Genomic DNA, 15,864 nt, shown 5'->3' with positions numbered 1-15,864 from the left:
GAAAAACGTGAGAGAGAGAAAAGTTGTAACGTCCCAAATTTCCTAATAAGGCTTAGGGGCCTTGATTAGAGGGTCAGGATGGCAAATTATGGAATTATGTGATTATGTGATATTTATGTGCATCATTATGTGATTATGTGAGTTATATTATAATATGACTTGATATGCATGTTTAGGTGTATTAAATATGCATGTGGGCCCATTTCTATTTAATTGGGCAATTTTCATAATTTGACCCGTTTTGGGAATATATTGAATATATGTGATATATGTCTGTGTGAGACCACATTATTATGTGAGTATGTTTGGGTTACTCGGCACGAGAAAATCCTAGGAAGCAAGCTAGTGGGAAAGTCACAACGGGACCCATACTTGACTTGAAGTGAGTCAAGGGGTATTTAGCACCTTACTGAGATATTGGGTAATGGGAATGATTATTTGATGATAGATTGGGAGTTAGTGAGATCGAGAGGGAATTCTGGGAATTTTGACTATTTTACCCCGGAGAGTTTTGGGACCTCGAGCATTAGGATTTGCTTGAGGTTACTTAAGCTCGAAGTAACCTGTTAGAATTATAAAAGAACGTTCAAAACATTCTCTCTCTCGTTCCCTTTTCGACACTCGTTCGCATTTTTGAAGGAAACTCGAGTTTTAGGACTCGGATTCAAGCAAGGATCGAGGCATAGCAATTCTAGGGAAGATTAGAAGCTTATTAGCTGGAGGATTTAGTTGGGAAACGACATATTCAAAGGTAATCCAAGTTTTAAGTTTTCAAGTTTTTAAGCTTTGATTGGATTTTATGTTCTGTTGAGTTTTTGGATGGTTTGAGACTTGGGTTTTGATGGTTTTGGGAAATTAGGATGTTTGGGAACTTTGATTTTGGGATTTGGATATGTTTGGATAGATTTTTGGAGGATTTTAAGTGGAAAAAAACAAAGAAAATGGCTGGGTTCGTGGTCAAGTCGCGACCTTATTCTAGCAAGTCGCGACCTATGTGAAGCCAGAGTCAGGAGGTGTCTGCCTGGGGGGCGTGCCACGACTCAAGGGGGGCCAAGTCGCGGCCCGCACCTTGAAGCCCAGGCAGAGGCTCTTTGTCAGGGAGGCAAGTCGCGACCCGCCTGTGCATCTTTGACCAGATTTGGATTTTAGTCATGGGAACTTAACTCTAAGGGCTTGGGATCGATCCTGCTACCCAATTGGGTAGGGTTCGAGCCCATAACTTGATAACGCCAAAGTTAAGTGTGCTTGACCTGGAGTAGTCTCATGATGGGTGACCTCTTGGGAACTTTTCCTAGGAAGCGTGAAAGTGAGGACAAAGCACGTTGGAAAGACTCGTGTTGGTTTGCAGGGCTAGTCGTCATTCCAGGAAGCAGCCATAGGAAGCATGAAAGTGAGGACAAAGCCACGCCGAAAGTGCACTTCTTAGGATTCAGCTTCATCCCGTACTTCCGGATAACCGCGAAAGCCTCCGCCAAGTCGTCCAAATGGTTCTGGGATGTTTTAGACTTGACCAGCATATCATCGATGTATACCTCCATGTTTCGTCCTAACTGGGCCTGAAACATCCGACTGACGAGTCTTTGGTACATTGCTCCGGCATTCTTGAGTCCGAAAGGCATGACTATGTAGCAATAGATTCCCTTGTCGATTTGGAAACTGGTGTGTTCCTGATCAGCCACGTGCATAGAGATCTGATTGTAGCTGGAGTAAGCGTCCATGAAGCTCAAGATCTCGTATCCGGATGTGGAATCCACCATTTGGTCGATCCAGGGAAGCGGGAAACAGTCCTTCAGACAGGCTTTGTTGAGGTCCGTGAAGTCAATGCACGTTCTCCAAGTCTCGTTCGGTTTCGGCACCAGGACGGGATTGGCCAGCCACACGGGGTACACAGATTCGTGAATGAAGTTGATAGAAGACAGCTTCTCAACCTCCAGTTTAAGGGCCTCGGCCCTCTCTGTCCCCAAAGGCCTGCGTTTCTGGCAGATCGGAGTCGCGTTTGGGTCAATACTCAACGCGTGGCAAATGATATTGCGGTCTATCCCAGTCATGTCGGAGTGGGACCAGGCCAGAAGGTCCTGGTTTCCCTTGACTTGGGCGATGATGGCGGCCCGAATGTCTGCCGGTAGGCTCTTTCCGACTTGGATGATCCGGGTCGGATCGGTTTCGCTAATGCACACCTCTTCTATTTCATCCATTGGCTCCAGGACGCGATCGTCCCCTATCCGCGGGTCCAGGTCGTCCTCTTCCCGGACCATCCTCTCAGCAGGCGGAAGGAGAACTGGTTCGACGGGCTCCTCGCGGACCATGTATATGGGCCGGGTAGAGACATGGTAGCACTTCCTGGCGCTCTTTTGGTCCCCCCGGACGGTTCCTACCCCTCTGTTGTCGCATGGGAACTTCATGCAAAGATGGCGGATGGAGGTGATGGCCCCGAACTCGACCAGTGCGGGCCAGCCAAAAATGACGTTATAAGCGGTGGGGCAGTCCACCACTACAAAGGTGCAGAACTTGAATGAGTGCTGCAATTCGCCCCCAGCGTAACCGGCAGCTGGATCTTTCCCATGGGGAGAAGCGCATCCCCGTTGAAGCCGTAAATTTGAGTCGGGCAGGATGCCAGATCCGCTTCCGTCAAGCCAATGGCGGTGAAGGCGGGCTTGAACAACAGATTGACGGAACTTCCGCCGTCCACCAACACGCGGGACACCAACTTGTTGGCGATTTGAGCATCTATGACCAGCGGGTCGTGGTGCGGGAAGTGGACGTTCCGGGCGTCGTCCTCCGTGAAGGTGATGGGGAGGTTTATCAATTTAGGGCGCTGAGCCGGAGCCTGGACAAGGGCGCAAACTTCCTGGTCGTGGTCCAGCTCGCTCAGATAGCGCTTTTGGTCATTCCTTGATGGCCCTCCCAGGTGAGGTCCGCCCGAGATGGTTGCCACAAACCCGTCAACTCGGGGAGGGGCTGCCCCGGAGGGGTAAGACATTCCGGGGCCGGGAACTTGCGCGGCGGGGGCCCCCTGAGGGGCCGGCGCCGGGGGTCCTTGTGCATACCCTCCCTTGGGGGGGGGGGGGGGGGTATGCCTTAGTCGTTCATGGGGTCGCGGGTTACCCGGGGCTTGCTGACATGCCTGGGACTCCCACGAGCATCCTTACCCACTGGTGGAGGTGCCCTAGCTTGATGAGGTTTTCAATCTCATCCTTGAGCTGCCGGCATTCATCGGTGGTGTGGCCCACATCCTTGTGATAGGCGCACCTTTTCCTGGTGTCTCTCGGATTCCTTACCCCTTTAAACATGGGGCTAGGCTTCCTGTAGTGGACCGCCCTTTCTGTCGCCAGATAGATGTTCTCCCTGGTGTCCACTAAGTTGGTGTATTCTGAATATTGGGGCTCTTAGCCCCTCTTCCCCTTCTTGACCGGCTCGGGCTGGCTCTGGCCTTTGCCCGATCGCTTCGCCCGGACGGGATTCACGCTTGCCTCGGTCACCCATGTTTGCGACTGCGGGGCCTCGACAGGGGCCATGCTGTGTCCTGCCGGCGCGACGCCATAACCGGAGAAGTGGGTGGATTAAGCCGGGGCGTACCCCGAAGTGGCAGGGCCGTAAACCGTAGGGGTATAGCTAACCCCAGGCGCGACGGCCGATCCAGGGACAACGGGGGGCGCGAAGGGCTGCGCTGGGAACTGCCCCCCGTAACCCGGGAACGACTGGGGGATGGGCTGCGGGGCCGGAGGCCACCCGAAAGCCTGGATCTGAGCTTCCTCCCAGTTGATGAATCCTTGGGCCCTCCTGATGAACTCTTCTAGGGTAGCCGCCTTGCTACGCTGCATGTCATCCCAAAGTGGGGACCCGGCCCGGATTCCGGACTGTAATGCCACCAGGCGTTGTCCGTCGTCTACTTTCATCTTGGAGGCCTCTTCAGTAAAGCGCTGGATGTAGGCCCTCAGTGTCTCCGCGGGGAGTTGCTTAATATTTGCGAGGGCGCTGATTTTTATATCCATCCTCATGGCGGCCACGAACTGCTTTCGAAACGCTGACTACAGCCCGGACCAGGATTGGATGGACCCCAGTTTCAGCCTCTTCCACCACTCTTCGGCGGGACCGCCCAAAGTGATCGAGAAGCAGAGGCATTTGTCGTCGTCGCTGACGTGGGCCACTGTCATGAGTCAGTTGTACCGGGACAGGTGGTCCCTGGGATCGGTGTTTCCAGTATAGGCAGTGAGGCTTGGCATCTTGAACCCCTTGGGGAGTACGGCGTCCAGGATGTGCCTTGCGCAGGGCTCTTTATCCTCTTCGTCAGAGTCGGTGTCTGCGCCTTCTTGCTTGCGGACCAGGCGATTCGTGACCTTTTTCTATGCGGCCATCTGCTCCATGAGCTGCCTGGCCGTGCCATCCTCCAGGGGGATTCTCTCGTTCCTTCTGTCGTTGATGTCGTTCCTGAGGTCGCCGTCTCGGGGGAGGATCTTTTCCTTGTGGGCCCGCTCCTTTCGGGCGTTCTGTCCATCGCGTAAGTCTACCCGGGAGGTGTCGTCCCCTGAACTGAGGGCATGATGCTCCTCGCGGCAAGGCCGTTCCCGACGGTTCTTATTAACCGAGGCACTGGGGTGCAAAGATCCTTCCCGCCCGTCTCGCCCTGGGGCGCGTCGGGGCTGTGTATTCCGCGGTCGTGTCCCCTGCGGATCGATCGGGTGGCCTCGTCCTGGGACGGGGCACACCTTTTCTTTCCTAGGTAGCGGCCGGGAACGGGCCCCGGCTTTTGCGACGGAGGTGGTCTTCTCCCGGGTCTTCCGTCGCTTCCCGTCCGGGCATCCTGGAGCTGGCTCGGGAAAAGGCTCCGGGGGAGGGACCGGGCTGGCACCTCTGGGGACCCCGGATTGCTCTCGTGGGGCATGCTGTTGCGTTTCTGGAAGTGGGCTAGTCGCGGGGTTGACTGTCGGATTCTGCATGGCCATGAGTGCCTGCAGGGCGTGGAGAGACTCTTGCATCCATCGATGCACCTCCGCTTGCTCAACGATCCTGTCTTCTTGATCTAGGACTTGCTGCCTTAGTCTGGTCACCTCCAGGTCTTGCTGATCGTCGTGGGGGGTCTTGGGATCCGCAGCTTCGTCGTGGTACACCCCCTCATTTTCCTCTTCATAATACTCCTCCTTGTTTTCCTCTTCGTATTCTGTCCCACCTTCGTAGTCTTGTGACTCGTCTTGGTGAGATGTTTGAGGAGGCACGTTCTCGGGAAGATCCTGAGGAATATGCTGCGAAGGCAACGGGTCTTCGTTGCCCTGCTTTGGATTGGTAGGGTCGAAGGTGGTGTGTCGTGTGTTCACCATCGTATTAAAGGCCTGACGTTAGCACTAGCTTCCTTCAGCTCTCAATGAAAGCACCAAACTGTTAACCGAGATTTTCGGCAACTCTATTAATGACTAATATTTACTGATAATTATAATGAAAGCAGAAGATTAACACGGGATTTTTACGTGGTTGGGGCGTTAACTAGCCTTAGTCCACGAGTCTATATTATTAGAGCTCGAAGAAGCTTTTACAATGGAGTTTCCTCTCTATATTTCGACAGAGTTACTGTATTTTCTTTGTGAGGAGAGACCCCTTTTACGGTGTTCTGTAGCTTATATTTATAGGCTCATGGGAGCACCGGGTCTAGGCCGGGTATGACCCGGGCCCATCAGAGATGGGAATATTCCTGGCCTTTCTAGTGGAGGCCCAATACAAAAGGTGCAAAATACGTAAATTCCAAACCAGCTAAGGCCCATCAGGTTGACCTCGGAGCTATATCACGCCCGACAAAACGGTGCTTTTGGTCTGGACACTTCGAGTTACGAGGCATATTCAGGAGACAAGACCAGTCAGAGTACCTGACAGCGCAGACCTGAAACAACGGCGTGCAATCCCGAGGTGCCCTTTTCTACAGGTGAAAAGTGGGGACAACGCCCACGCGGAGTGAGGCGGCTTCAGGGTCCGGGACGTTTGACCCCTCCAACCGGGGGTGAAGTGATCCGGGTCCATTTACCTTTGTTCCGCTTCGTTTACCACAGGCCCGGACCGTACCAGGGTCCGGGACCTAGACGCGTAGGCCGCGGGGGATCCGAACGCTCTGTACGTCGCCCGGACTGTCGTCCCGGAGGAACATGCCGGACCCCTCTAATGGGCTCAGACCTGCATCCCCGGTCCGTACCCCTCCCTCTGGGCACCCTCCGTGTTGGGGTTTTATGCCCTAATTAAAACTCAAATTCTTTGTAATCTCATTTTATTATCAATAAAAGAATAGAAATCATTTTTTGACTTGATCAATCACTTTGCTCACATGTTTTATTTTCATGATTATTTGTTTAATATAAACTTCTATTAAATCTCGAGCATATAGCTAATCTTATTTATAGTGACGTAATCACAGTGGAATATAAATATGATTATATGTTCAAAATAAGTTAGTCCTAAGATTAGTCAGTGCACCAGATTTACACTGACTTGCCAATCTACGATATGATCTACTTACACATTACAGTGTTATGTTCTTTCCAGAACATTAGCAAAGTAGATAAGATCGGATGTATTTGTTACATCGGACAGGACCGATATTGACAGTTGATAAGATAAGTAAACATACCGTTATCATCTATTCTAGTCATATCATATAGTTGATCATAGGTCAATTCAATCTCAATTCTGAGTGGTTAGTATTCTAACTGATTGTATTATTTGAGTTCTTTGACTTGTTCGTTACCAGCTTACCCTGCGGACTAGCCCATACTTACATCTTGGGAACTCGGTAGTACAATTGAGTGGGAGTGTTAATCATAGATATGAACATCTATAGCTTCTAATGAAGAAGTGAAATGATGGTTTCCTTTTAGTTTGGTTCAAGGTGTTAAATGATAGAGATCTCATTTCAGTAATTAAATTAGTTTATTGAAATATCATTTATAAGGAACTAAGTGTTTTAAGGATAAAATACAATGATGGGTAAAACGGTATTTTAGTCATATCTCATTGTAGACCGTCTATAGAGGATTGAGTGACAATAATGGTTGTAACAATGGATAATTAATAGCGTATCTATATTTGTTATAGAGCGTTCTATGAATTCAAGAGTGCAATTCCAAGTCTATAGTGGAGTCACGAGAAATTAATAAGTTAGTAAATTTATTTATTAGATTTATGATAACTTATTGGAGCTTGATTTCATAGGCCCATGGTCCCCATTGTACCTTGGATAAAATCATCTAGATAGTCTCAATTAATTGATTTAATCATCAATTAGAATTATCAAAGTTGATCAGGTCAATTTTGGATAGTTTCACAAAATTGTGTAATTTTGAGAAGAAAAGAGAAATTATGGCAGATTTATTAATTAAGATAAATTGGTATCTAAATTAATAAATAAGTTTAAATCAAGGTTCAAATTATAAATAATTAATTTGATAAATGATTTAAATAATTATTTAATTAATTAAATCAATAGAAAATAATACAGGCCTTGATTTTAAGTCCAATGGGCTTATAATCAAATGAGAAATTTCACGGGCCTATAGCCCATGATAATTTCGACCTAGGGCTTCAAAATGGCTGTTATTTTATTGATTTTTTAATTAAATTAAATGGCCTAATTGAGTCTATAAAAGGAGTGCTTAGAGAGAAGATTTTAGAGACGACAGATAAGTCACAAGTCAGATTTTCTGATAGTTTTATATTCTCTCTAAACACAAGTCCTTTTCTAAGCCACTTTGTTATTTTGTCTTCTTCTCTCTATATCTATCTCATGTGTTGAGAATTGCCCACACTAGTCTAGGTGGTTCTAAGGATACATTGGAAGATCGTGAAGAAAATAGAAGATCGGTTCAGTTTCTTGATAATACTCTGAGACAGAAAGGATACAAGAGTTAGAGAAACTGAAGGAAGGACTCTTAATTCCGCTACGTATACTGTAAGTATTATATTATTTGTTTCTCTTTGTATTCAATTTTAGAAACATGTTTTAGGTTATCTCGTATTAATTTGTTTAATATTAGATATACATGAAAATAAATAAAGATCCTGTATAAATTTTTCCAACACTCCGTACCAGGAGGCCTTGGGCCAGGCCCGTACGATTACATGGCCCCTGACAGTGGGCCCGGACGAAGGTCCCGAGCCCACGCAGGAAATGGGGATAACAATAATATAAAAGCAAATATACATATATCAAACTATAAAGTGATAAATAATATTTGTTTTTTAAAAAAAATTGATATGTAAGTGTTGACCCAAGATTTGGCCAACTGACACGGAGTCAGAATATGCTTGATATGAATGAATGTGTAGAGAAGAACGTAATGGCAAAAAGTAATAACAACACGATATTTTTATAGTGGTTCAGCCCCAGGATCTGGTAATAACCTACGTCCACTTAGACTGTTATTGATATAGAATCAAAGGAGTGATCAAAGAACAAGGGTTCAATGAGTTTCACTAACCTCTGAAGAACAATACAATATCACTAGGAGAATTACTATAGTCTCAAATAATTCAAAGGCCAAAAGTCCCTTCATTGATCTATCTTTTGCTATTTATAGGCTCAAGGGGGATTACATAAGATCATTACAGATATTCTTTCTTGAATAATCGGAATTTCAGGAGATTGTGTGAGTTAAATTCGGGATTTACAAAGATCTTCACAGTAATGTTGCCTTGTATGCGGAACCATCGACCAGACTGGTCGCAGGTAAGACTGGGCCGCTTACTGCTTTTAGCGTTCTCTGGTCGATACTCTAGCAGAACTCTTTCCAGGTGTCAGCCACGTGTCCAGGGATCACTTGCCACGTCATCAATGCTAATTTTTTGGATAACATTTGCCCCCCAAGTTTATTTATCACGAGTAATAAATAAACTTTTGGACGAACGACTCTTCGGTAACCCCGCCTTACATGTCAAAACCCTTCGTGTGTTCTTGGAAAAAGTAACCTACTTCTGTCTAATCACGTATTTTCGGTTCCCCAGAAATAATTCGACGACCATTCCGCTTCCCCATACTTCGAAAAAGGGAAACTAATGATTACACATTTTTAATGCCACAGACAAACTTATATAATACCTTATAAATCTTCCTTTTCTTTTTACGCACACCACTGTCTTCACAAGAAACCCTAAAAACCAGAGCTTTAATCGTCCCCGGAGACCGTTTCTTCTGTATTTCCAAGACTCAGACCGAGAGTTCCCTGATCTCTGAAGACTCTTTTTCCATCTCCACGGTCATTTTCTTGGTAAGTTTTCAAATTCTTATGCTTCAAATTTTCGCGGTGCATGCTTCTGTATGTTGACTGTTTGAGTCCATCTGCTTCTAGTTTGAGATGCTTGCGAGTATAATGTTTTGTAGGCAAAAAAAAAAAAGGGTTACGAGTTAGTTTGATAGTCAGGATCATACTTTTAGGACGTAAGATCGAAGTAAAAATTCGATCTTTAGGCTAGTTGGAAAATAGGTTTTTCCCGCCCTAAGGGGAGTTGAAAAAACTTTCTTGAAAAATCTTTTTACTTTCACCCTTTGATCCATCTTTCAAACTGTTCGTATGGAACACTTAGCTTTTTGTTAGAATGTTGTTGTATAAAAGTTTGGCTTTTATACTCGACCAGCGTTATTCTAAAAAGCCTTTAAAAATTCTCTATCCTCACCTCCCCATTCTTCTGTTTGCAGACATTGATGCCAGATTTGTGGGGAGGTGAACGGCCCATCGACGACGACCTTCTCGCCCAGCTACTCGAGGGCGAAGAACAACCGGCTGACCAAGTTCACGAGATTCCCTTCTCACGATCCTCTACTAGACCCCGTCCTTCTCCTCCTCAAATGGCCCGTTCAAAATCCGTAGGCAAGAAAAGATCAGAGTCTGAAAATAGTCCAAACCTTCCTGCTCAGCCTGATTCGCAGGCTAGGGCTCCCTCGACCAGTGGTCGAGAAAATCCTATTCCTGACCCTAATATCCAAACCAGGGCCCGCCCTCGCCATCAGAATCTGCCTGATGTCGAGTGGTATACTTCTCCGACCAGTTCAGTGACCATGCAGATGGTTGCTAACTACTTCAGGAAATACCCTCTTACAGGGGTTTCCATTACAATTCCTGCCGCAGATGTAACGACCTCCTTTCTTAACATACATATATATAGTGTAAAAACAAAGTTTAACCTGAATATAACAATACTGAAATTCTGAATTTACAAAAACTTTATTAAACAATACATAACTAATGTTCATAACCTCAAACCATACAATACTCACAACTAAATAAAAACTTTATCTTACATACAAATCTTAATACTTTTATAAATAATTTTTCGTGGCGTTACTACACCTTAACGTAGAAATGAAGATGTATCCAACCGATAAATTGAAAAGCTTTATGTAAATTACAACGTTCATGAAATACTTTTAAAGCTTTAAGTAAATTATAAAGTTCACAAAATACTTTTAATGAAATATAGTTATAAAATCAAGTTTCTCGTTTATTTATAAAATAGCATAGCAGAACTCCACTCCCTTCAGGTCAGCCCCATATGTACAGTCATGTTGGCTCCACGTATACTCATCAACAATTTATATTTGGGGCCTCTTACCTACAATACAAAACATTATCTGATGAGCTAAGGCTCAGTAAGTAGAATAACTACCTCATATGCATTAAAATAAACATGCAACATGCTATGTATTTTCTTTCTTTCACTTTCCTTTCTTTTGGGCCCTAGAGGATGCTACTGCCGGCATTACATAAGGAATCACATTCCCACCTGAACATAAACATGATAATAGGGAATTTCTCCCTCATAGACATTCATTATATATGGACGTACATCTCCCTCCTTACATTTTTGGGACGTAGGTCTCCCAAGCAGCATCTCTACTTTAACGCTTTCAATAACTTGTTTGTGAACATTAAGCGTGCTTATGCATAAGAAATATAACATTCTTAAAAATAACTTATGCATAACAACATGTCAGAATAACATATAAAGCATATAAATGCACATAAGACACATAAAAGACTTGTATTGTAGATGATGATTCTACTTACCTTGCGTCTTGATAAACAACCGAAATTGTTAGCTTCTTGATAAAAATGCAAACTATTAACTTACATAAAATCTACATGATGTAATTTTAGTTTATAGTTGTTGTTATTCTATTTTTTCTTATTTTATTGTTTATTTTATGTCCAAGCATATGGTCATACTATAATTGTCCATGGCAAGATCCCGGTCTAAAAGTCGTGGTCATGGTCATGATCATGGTCATACGGAAATGTCCAGGTCATAGTATCAGTCCATAATAATAGGGAATAAGGTCATATAATAAAAGTCCAAATAGTCTAAAGTGTGACCATAGCCTATATAAGTTTAGTATTATAAAGATACATAAAAAAATAGTTTATATTTCAAATTTGGCATTTGTAAAATATGACGACATGGTAAAATAATCCATATATAAATTTTAGCATTTTAATGGCATAATAAAGTAATCTATATAAATTTTGGCATTATAATGGCATGGTAACATAATCCATATATAAATTTTGGCATTATAGTAAAATAATCTATATATAAATTTTGGCATTATAACGGTATAGTAAAATAATCTATATATAACTTTTGGCATTATAACGACATAGTAAATTAATCTATATATAACTTTTGGCATTATAACGGCATAGTAAATTAATCTATATATAACTTTTGGCATTATAACGGCATAGTAAATTAATCTATATATAAATTTTGGCATTATAACGGCATAGTAAAATAATCTATACATATATAATAACTAAATGACTGAAATGAAAGGCTCGGGAAAGAGCTTACCTAAAAGGTTTTCGTAGGCTATCATTACAGACAGAACTTCGCCTAGATCTTCAAGGTTTAGAACTTTAGAAGGGTGTTAAGAAGATTTTTGGGTAGAGTAAGAGAAAGAAAATGAGGTTTTTTTGTGATTTCAAGATGAGTTTTGGAAGGGCTATTTATAGGAAAATTTTGGGTTACTATGCTAATAAAATATTTAAAATATAAAGCATAGTGGAATAATAAAATATTCAAAATATAAACATGGTGGTTTGCTAAAGTCATCATTATATCACTACTGCATCATCATGTGGGAACCATGGGGTGGACCCCGCTGTGGGACCCATGTGGACCCTACTGTGGGACCCTTGTGGACTCCACTGTGGGACCCACTATGAATAGTACCCGGTGAATAGTAAAAAAATGAAAATTTCCCAATCTTCTTATATTACCTAGTTTAACATTTTTGACTCACAAACTTTTCTGAAAATGTTTCTCTAACACCCATAAATTAATTATTCCCACCTGTTGGTTACTTCAACAACTTAGAATTGTTAAAATCCCATAATAGAAAACAACTATATCCCCAACGGTCAGGATCACTATTCACCAACGATCATAAACGGCTAGTTTTTTGTCCTATAAATACTTGTTCCTTCAACCATTTACTTTCACAACTTCTTCCTCTCTTAACCTTCTAGATAAAATTCATCATCAAATCATGAATTTCTCTTTATTTTTCATAACTTTAGTGATTGTTTGCTTGTATTTAGCATCATTCTATGGGTATTATACTAAAGAAATGCCCATGAATGTTATAGTTGCAAATTCATTAGTTATTCTTCCACTTTACTTAATAGCTCTAGCATTCGGTTAGCATTGTAATGCACTCAAAAGTATGAATAAAAATATCTTCTCTTATTTTTCATAATTTTTGTAATGTATTTGTAAAAAGAAATGGGAGTTACAGCAGACCAAAGGGCTAACCTCCCTGGGGGCATATACAGTGCCTGGTCTCGGTATCACTTAGAGGCGGGGGCTTACCTCCCTCTACATCCTTTTTATGAGGGGGTGGCCAATTATTTCGGTGTCGCCCTTTTGATCCCAAAAGAGGGTGTTTTAATAATTAAACTCGCAAGTGCACGAATAGTTTCGGAATATAATGTTCATGTAAGTATGAGGTCGAACCCATGGGAGTTGACTAACATCAAAAGAAACTATTTCAAACAAAGCAAGAATATTCTAACCTAGTTCCAAATATTTGATGAGATTTTGTTTTAGAAAAATAAAAGACAAGTAATAAAAAGATTTAAGATTAAATAGAAAAATGGTTTTCAAATGAGATATATAAAATAAGATTATTAAGATTTTAGAATCCACAAAATGCAAGTTCAATAGTATTTATAAGTATATTGATTCCCAAGTTTTAATATAGTTGAAATAAATCACACTATATATTTTTTCAAAATATATTTTCTATTCAAGCACAAGTTACTCTTTCAAAAAGGTAGGATTTTTCTTCACTTATATAAGATATAATTTCTAAGCATTAGTTGTGTTACAACCTAATGAAACTACAAAAAATTAAAGAGATTATGTTTAGGCAAAATATGATACTTATGCTCTAAGAATTAGATGTGAACAATTTAATGAAAAACATTTAATCAAAGAATATCATATTTTTGCATAATGAAGAACTAAGTGTAATATGCTTTAACACTCAATAATAGATGAAAAATGCATATCTTTGATAGAAAAATCCATAAACAATGTTACACAAATGGGAAATCAACATACAATAGAAAAATACTATCTAGTTACATTTTGCTTCATCATCATCTTAATAACCTTTGAAAAAGATTAGAAGCTCATAACTAGATAAAAATTACAAAATAACATACTTGACATGCTCTTCAAAAGATAAAAATGGTAGATAGAAAATAGTGAAAAGAAGAGAGAACTATGGAGTGTAGAAGAGGTTGAAAAAAAGATGAAGAAGAAGAGCCCCCAAATGGTCTTACAATACTCTATTTATAGGCAAAATATGAAGATTAAATTAATCAAATTAAAATAAATAAATTGATTAATTTAATTGTGTTGGGAAGAAGTAGGATAAATAGAGTAAGTGTAAGAGTATTGGAAAGATGAAATGTTTGGTTGGGTAAAAGATTAGTGAAAAGCTAGTGTAAAAAATAAATAGAGAAAAGTGAATTGATATTTGAGTGAAAAATATTGGGAATGAAAATGTGATTTTTGGGTCTTTTTGGTGGTTGTTTGGTAGCTTGGTTGTGTTGGTGGAGACAAATGGCTTGCTGGTGGAATGCATCAGGCGGGCCTGGGAGCAGGATGATGGGCCGAACAGTAGCTTGGGTTGGTGGGCTGCTTTGTTGATGTGCATATGTGATGATATATGCTGAAGGATGATATATGCTGAGGAATCACGTGAAGGCTTTGATGGAGTGCTGATGTTGAGGTGTTATGTGCTGGGAAGTTGGAGAAACCAAGCTGAAATGGATGGGTAGCAACTTGGAGATGTGGGCTTGGGCCATGGAGCTTCTTTGGTCTTTTAATAATATCATTTTGTTCCTTTCTTTCATTTGAAAATGCCACTTTCCTCTTTATTTTTCTTTCTTTTGAAGTGCATACATTCCCTACAAAATAAACATAAACTAAATCATAATAAAATATTTTCAACTATAAAATAAATCAATTTAATTTTTTTGAAAATATTAATTATAACTTAATTTATATTTAACATTTAGTTTCAATAAAACAACATTTTTTTACCCCAAACTAAACAACAATAATTTAAATAATTAGCTATAATATTTTACAACAAAATAACTATAAAAACACACACAAATCTATAAAATTAAATTAAGCCTAATAAATTCAAAATTACTTAAAAACTTAATAAATTACTTAAAAACTCAAGAATTAAGCAACAACTAGCACATAAAAAGTGGTAAAATAACTCTATTTTGTAGAGTTATCACGCCCCCTTCCAAATTACTCCAAACGGATATAGAATGCTGACCGCACTCTATATCCTGTACAAACTCAAGAAATGCCCAGAACCTACCCCTCATGAGGTCAACTATCTTTTTGACCTTAAATCCAACCCGCAATAATATGGAACGGGTTTCTATCACTTCTGCCACCAGGAGACCAATCGGACGTTCCTGAGTGACACCACGCATATATCGAACGTGGGGAAGTATAGTAAGGAGTACTTCCTTACACTGGACATAACCAGCAACAACCTGGCCTTTGCTCGAGGAGGTAAGTGCTTGTCTTTGACTGGTCGATACTTTTAATCAAGGTGTCTCCTTTCATTTTTCTCAAACTGTAATCTGTCTTTCAGGCCCATGGTTACGTCCGACCCCAACACCAGACATGGTGTTGAGGTCCAATACATTGGCCAGGATGACCGACGCAGCAAAAAGCGTCAAGACCCTGGTCACTGATGAAAACCTGAGGCTGTCTGGCCTCCTGGCTCCTCGCCATGAAACAAGAGGGTCCGTGGTAGACGATGCCACTGCCAAGGGGGTTCCCGAGCAGCAACCTCCTGCGTCCCCTCCTCGAAGGAGGCCAACGGGGGTTACAATCAGGGAGCCCATGGGCAATCCTTCCGCAGATTGGCCTTCTGCTCCCCAAGGCAAGGGGAAACAAAAGGCCAAAGAGCCAGTTGTGGACTTGGGGGAATCTTCTGATGAGAACGGTAAAACTATTTTGCTTTTGAATAGTTTGCCAATTCCCTGTCACTTGTTTGACGGGGAGGTCAACTTTACATATACTCCAAAATTAGGGCTAGACTTCTTCATGCCAGATAGTGAGTGTATGACTAATAGAGTCAATAGTATAGCGACCAGTAGTTGTAGCTCGGGTATTAACTTTGTGACCTCTTTTCTGTTGTATAAAGAATTCTCTTCTGCTTTTATCTTTATTCTTATGCATGCTTTTTCTTGTGTGCAGATATGGCCACTCCCAACGTCTTTGATCTATACAATGCTGAGGAGGAAAAAGAAGTTCCTCAGCTCTGAAGGAAGTCATCGCGGAGACAGGCCG

The sequence above is a fragment of the Humulus lupulus genome, chromosome 7, assembly GCF_963169125.1.
Source record: "Humulus lupulus chromosome 7, drHumLupu1.1, whole genome shotgun sequence".
Lineage (NCBI taxonomy): Eukaryota > Viridiplantae > Streptophyta > Magnoliopsida > Rosales > Cannabaceae > Humulus > Humulus lupulus.
The sequence above is the reverse complement of the archived record's forward strand: the minus strand, read 5'-3'. Positions refer to the sequence as shown.